Below are 6,274 nucleotides of genomic sequence, written 5' to 3'. Positions count from 1 at the left end.
CACCGCAGCAATCTCCTACTTGACACATCCTCCAAGGCAAGGGAAATGAAAGCAAAACTGAACGCTTGGGACTTCATCAAGATAAAAAGCTTCTGCAAGGCAAAGGAAACAATCAAGAAAACTAATAGGCAACCGACAGAATGGCTTCCTTTCTTAAGTAAAGAGATTGCAGTATTCTTATAGGTGCAGTCCTGACGTGTGACCATAAGAGAAAGACAAGAACTGGGATAAGCAAGAGGGTCACTGAGAAGAAGAGGGGTGAGGAGATACAGAACATTTACATGTACAGCCAACAGAGGCCCCAACTGTAAGTCCTCTGACATCTTTTCCAAAAGTCATAAGTGATTCTGACCAAGTCATAGTCTTCTGTCTCTATTGCTTTGAGGCTTGCCTGAATCGTTAGTAAAAGAGCTCCTTACACTTCTCTTTGAGCTCTGGGTCTGTGTCTTCAAGGTAGAATGTGTGAGGTTATTCACAAGTGAAGCTGCTCCAGATCACATGTAGAACACCTGGCGATGCTCCTGGGTAGTCACGGCAGATAGAAGGGAGAGTGTTAACTTTCCCTTTGGAGTCACCTCTGTTGAGAAGGCCACCCATCATCAAGTGTCTTCCTGGTCACTGCAGAATGCAGAGTGGATTTCCTATGTTCTCCTGATAACCTGTCCACGTAGGGACAGGAAGGGGGCCCTGCCACACTCCAGTTATATAAAGAAAGCACTTCATAATAGTTTAAATTGTTGAGATAGGAAGTGAACTATGGATGGAGGAAGTGAGGTCTTAGTGCCAGAAGCGTTTTAGCAGATGTTAATCAACTAATTGGAAGGGGCGTTTGAGGTAGAACTCAAACATTTTTAGGATGACTAGAAGATCCCAAACTTGACAGCACATCAAAATTGACCATGGGCTGTTAAAAATACAACAGAGATTTTATGTTTCACATGAAAACAAACTGGAATCTTAGAAGTCTGATCATCTTTGGCAGCCTCCTACATATCAGATCACTTTTTAAGCTCAGGTTTTTCCATGTCTTGGAGAAATTGGGTGAGTTTTGTGTTGCGCTGAAAGGTTATACACTAACAGTTGGTTGCATTTCAGTTGCTACCTGCTGGGACTGCCAGGTAGAGCTGTGAGGGACCTGTCATGTGAATTCCTAGAGAAATAAGCTAAAAGAGGTTTCTGGAGCTCTTCTTGGGAATTGAGAACCTTGTATGTTGCAAGACCATCTAGTATTTTTTTTCTTCCTTCTGTAGGCTGAGGTCAACAGTGAGAGAAAAATATAATGATGAAGGCACAGGTGTACAAAACAACAGGTGTAATACAAGCATTTCCCAGCATCAACTTTGCCACATTGGTGCCATGTAAGCAAGGGGCCGAGGCCCAAACTAATTGGCCATTTTATAAAGGTTCCTGGAAAAAGTCTTGTCTCTTAGGACTTGTCCCCAAATCACCAAGAAAAGGCTCTTTAAGGATATACCCAAGGCAGACTCAAAGTGATGGGGTGCAGTGCTTGAAAGCAGGCTGTTGAAATCAGCACTTGAACCTCAGGACTTGTTTTTGGACACTTCTACACTTTCCCATCAACCTCAGTGATCTGGTTACACCCCAAGTTGCCTCCACAGAACATTCTCTCCAAGTTTGTGTCCACCTATCTGCCACCTCCATTTCTCCCTTTCATGAAATATTTCAACGGCTGTCCATTGCTAAAAAGATGAGGTTCAGTTTCTTGGTATGGCATACAAGACCCCATGATGTACCCTCTTTCCATATCTCTAGATTGACCTTCTTCCACTCCACATTTTTCATGCCCTATATTTGAACTATAACTCCTACCTATCCCTGAATTAGCTTCTTCACAATGTCTCATCTGATTCTCCACCCCCAAGCAGAGTTGATCTCCAGGCTTTGGGTTTCCAGTGTACCTAGAACATAAATTTATATATCATTTATTACACTCTTACAATTAATAGTTTGTAAGTCAGTCTATCTCTTCTTTTTTTAAGTTTATTTATTTATTGAGAGAGAAAGAGATAGAGAGAGAACAAGCAAGAGAATGACAGAAAGAGAGAGAGCGAATCCTAAGCAGGCTCTCCATGGTCAGCACAGAACCCAGAACAGGGCTTGAACTCACAACCTTAGATCATTACCTGAGCCGAAACCAAGAGTTGGACACTTAACTGACTGAGCCACCCAGGCGCTATCACCCCCCATCAATCTCTTCTAATGGATGGTAGATTATTGAGTGAAAGCATGGTTTATTGTCCTGTTCAACATTATGTCCCCATTTCTTCCTCAGTGTTTGGCACCTAGCAGGTTTTCTATATATATTAGTGAAGAAAATATGACAACTGTGAGCCAATAATTAGGTGATTTTAATTTTCTTTATGAAACAGCCAGTTCCAGGAACTTTGGAAGATAGTTATGGATCAGGAGTATGTTTGCTGTGTTCACCCTAAGATTCAGACCAACCTGGATATGTCTAGAACACCAGATAAGTAGATACTAGGTGTTCCTGGAAAAGAAAGTATGCCAAAAGAAGAATTTACACATTTCTCCTGAGGACAACTGGGCAAGTCAGAAAAGAAGAGTGATTTAAAATTTTTTTATTTTTATTTATTTTTGAGAGAGACACACAGAGTGTGAGCTGAGGAGTGCAGAGAGAGGGGGAGACACAGAACCCTAAGCAGGCTCCAGGCTCTGAGCTGTCAGCACAGAGCCCAACACAGGGCTCAAACTCAGAAACCATGAGATCAAGACCTGAGCCAAAGTCCGACGTCTAACCGACTGAGCCCCCTGGGTGCCCTGAGAGGAATAGCAATTTTAAGCACAGCTCAGTGTTTATTATTCCAAGAACTGTCTTAGTCCTCATGAACCAAGCCTCAAATCCTCAGAGAAAAAACTATAAAAATATGGAATAAAAATAAGAGAGAGTTTAGTGGGATCCATGTGGGACATTCAGAGGTATTTTCTAGCAAAAAGGAGCCCCAGGCGAGGTAGAAATGTAATTGTCCCACTTGGAGTGATACTGTTTAAACTCATGTTGATAGAGGGTAGAGATATTCGCCTAGCTAGGAAGCTTGACAAGCCTAAATCTGGGGAAGAGGGAAGGGGGTTGGAAAGAGAGAATGAGAGAGAGGGAGAGAGAGAAAGAAAGAGAGAGAGAGAGATTGAGAAGAAAGGCCACATAAGAAGAGAAGAATAGGAGGAAAATGATGGATACACAGTGATTGAGTTCAAGCCAGACGCCCTCCAGGATTCCCTGAATTATTCAACACAGGAAAAAGGCAGAAGCAGAGAAACACTATTTTTTTTTTTTTTAGTGATAATCCTGCTTTTTAAATCCCCTTCCCTTTCCTTCCCTTTGATGTGGTCTTGAAATACATAAATTGCAGAAAGGAGTACATAATGCGCATGAGTAAAAAGAAAACCATTCAGAAGTACTTTAGGAGTTACAGGTCGAAAGCATCCTCTCTTTTCTAGATTGAACTTGCTGGCAAATAACTTTTAGGATTTAGTATTGCCAGAAGTTTTAGCTGTTACTTTGTCCCCTAAGGAAGGGAAAAAATAATTCCCTCTCACCAGGCTTGACTTTTCATCAGCACATTGCCCTTGTTGGCATTTGAAAAGTGGCTAATTTGGAAGGTTAGGTTTAAAAATGAGGAACTTTAATTTTACTTCCCCTGTCAAGTTCTTGTGAATGAAAAAGTATCCCAGGAGCTGTTATAAATGCATGGTTACCCTACAGCTTTCTGTAATATGGAAGTAAAGACTCCTGTCTTAACGTTATTGACTGAGAATGTTCCAGAGAAGTGGATTTGGGAGCCACTTGCCTAATATTGACAAAACAGTGACACCGGCCTGTTTTCATTTTAACTGGAGATGAAAAACTGAGAATTTACAGTTTCAAGATTCTTTTTTGGCTTAATCTCTCTGGCCACAGCACTCTGGGCTCAGCTAGAAGGTGAGAAATCTATGAGCAGTTGCTGGCACTTTCATATATGACACATAAAGAGACAAGTCAAGCGGTTCAGTTGGTGTAAATTTGAAAGAACCAAACATCAACAAACCATCACCTAAGATCGAAGAACATGGACCTGAAACACAGAGCCAATCCGCACAGTGAGGAGATCCCAGTGTCATGGGCTTCATGAGGCCAGGAGCTGTCCAGTTCACCCATTCCAGTGCCCCCTTCTCATTAATGAGAAACCCAGAGAAACACCACACTGCGCCACACTGACGGTAGATCTCCAGATTTTATTTATCTTGCATAACTGGAACTTCCTCATGTCCCCTCCCCACAGCTCCTGGCAACCATTTTACTCTCTGCTGCTTGGGATTTGCTATTTTAGATTCCACATACAGTATTTGTTTTTCTGCGTCTGCCTTATTTTACTTACCACAGTGCTCTCTAAATCTATCTATACTGTTGCAAATGGCGGGATTTCCTTCATTTTTAAAGGTTGACTTCCTTATATACTTTGGATATCAGCCCCTCACCAGCTGAATGGCATAGGCAGAAACATGAAAAAAAGATGACAGCTGAAGAGTGGCTCATTCCGAAGTCCTGGATCCAGTTATACTGGAAGTGGATTGTCCCCACTCCCTCTTTTCTGGAAAGTTCACTTATGCTTCCCCACAAATGTCCCTCTGTGGCTTCAGTTAATTTCAGTGACTTTCTGTCACTGTTATCTGAACCTGCCCTAACTAATATTTTCATCCTTCTTCTCTGTCCTTGATTGTCTTACATTTGATCATGAAGTTTCTAGTAGGTACAATAATGGCCCCCAAAGATGTATTCATGTCCTAAATCCCCAGAATCCATGAATGTTACACAACATGGGAAAAGAGAAGGAGGGAGAGGAAGGCAGCAAGATGGCCTGGCTTTCAGCTCAGTTTTCCAGGCAATGATTTGGGCACAAGCCATAACATAGGGGTCTGTTACAGGATTAAGGACCAAGGTGGGAGGGCTTGATTTCACATAGTCAGGGTAGAAATCCAGCAATCAGGTCTGGAAATTAATCCAGAATATTCTGTGCTTCTTAAATATTTTTTTAATGTTCATTTGTTTTTGAGAGAGGGAGACAGAGAGACAGAAAGCACCAGTAGGGAAGGGGCAGAGAGAAAGGGAGACAGAGAATCCCAAAAAAGGCTCCACGCTGCCAGCACAGAGTCCAACATAAGGCTTAAACTCACAAGTTGTGAGATCCTGACTTGAATCAAAACCAAGAGCCAGACACTTAAAGAGGCTGAGCCACCCAGGCGCCTCCAGTGTTTCTTAAATCTTATCATTAGTAGCACTTGTTTCAAATCCTTGGGAGCAGAAGCCTGTGGGAATAGAAGGTACACACTGGGATCAATTGCCCAGTTCTGGGGAAAGGCGGTCTGAGAAGGAAGAGACATATTCTTTATCTTAAGATAAAGAAAACCCACCATCCTTAAGACTCCACCAAACCAAAGTGTTGGGATCATCTGCTCCTTCCAAAGGGCAGCAACTTGAATTATAGAACACAAGTCCTAAGATAGACCCAAAGCTCATACAGTCTTCTTTTAAATCAGTGTTTCTCAAAGATTTCTCCCTGGGCTGCCAGTTTTAGCTTCATCACAACTGAAAATCCGTAGCCTGTAATTAAGTGTCCTCAGTCAGGCTCTCTAGAGGCAGCCTGTGGGGGTGGGTGAGTGCGAAGGCTAGAATCTGCATTTTAACTACCTCCCAGGGGATTAGGAGCCACTGTTTTTGTGATTCTTAATCATCTAGGGATGTTATCCTAACTGGATGAACTGAATTGGAATTTCTTTTTTTTTTTTTAATGTTTATTTAATTGGAAAGAGAGAGCGAGCAAGCTTGTGTGGGCGGGGGAGAGGCAGAGAGAGAAAGGAAAGAGAAAATCCCAAGTAGGCTCTGCACTGTCAACACAGAGCCCGATGTGCGGCTCGATCCCACGAACCATATCATGACCTCAGCTGAAATCAAGAGTCGTATGCTTAATCGACTGAGCCACCCAGGTGCCCCTGAACTGGAAGTTCTGAGAGTGGGTCCCAGGTACTGGTATTCTAATAAGCAGGTTATGTTGAGAAAAGCCGGTCGAGAAGTTGATAAAGTGACTTTCAAAAGTGCACTCAACTGAACAGCGGTCGAGTTGGAACTGGAATTCAGCCTTTCCTGAAAAATAAAGCCTGGGGTGCCTGGGTGGCTCAGTCGGTTAAGCGACTAACCCTTGAGCTCAGCTCAGGTCTTGATCTCAGGGTCATGAGTCCTAGTCCCGCATTGGGCTCCATG

The sequence above is a fragment of the Suricata suricatta genome, chromosome 9, assembly GCF_006229205.1.
Source record: "Suricata suricatta isolate VVHF042 chromosome 9, meerkat_22Aug2017_6uvM2_HiC, whole genome shotgun sequence".
NCBI lineage: Eukaryota > Metazoa > Chordata > Mammalia > Carnivora > Herpestidae > Suricata > Suricata suricatta.
The sequence above is the reverse complement of the archived record's forward strand: the minus strand, read 5'-3'. Positions refer to the sequence as shown.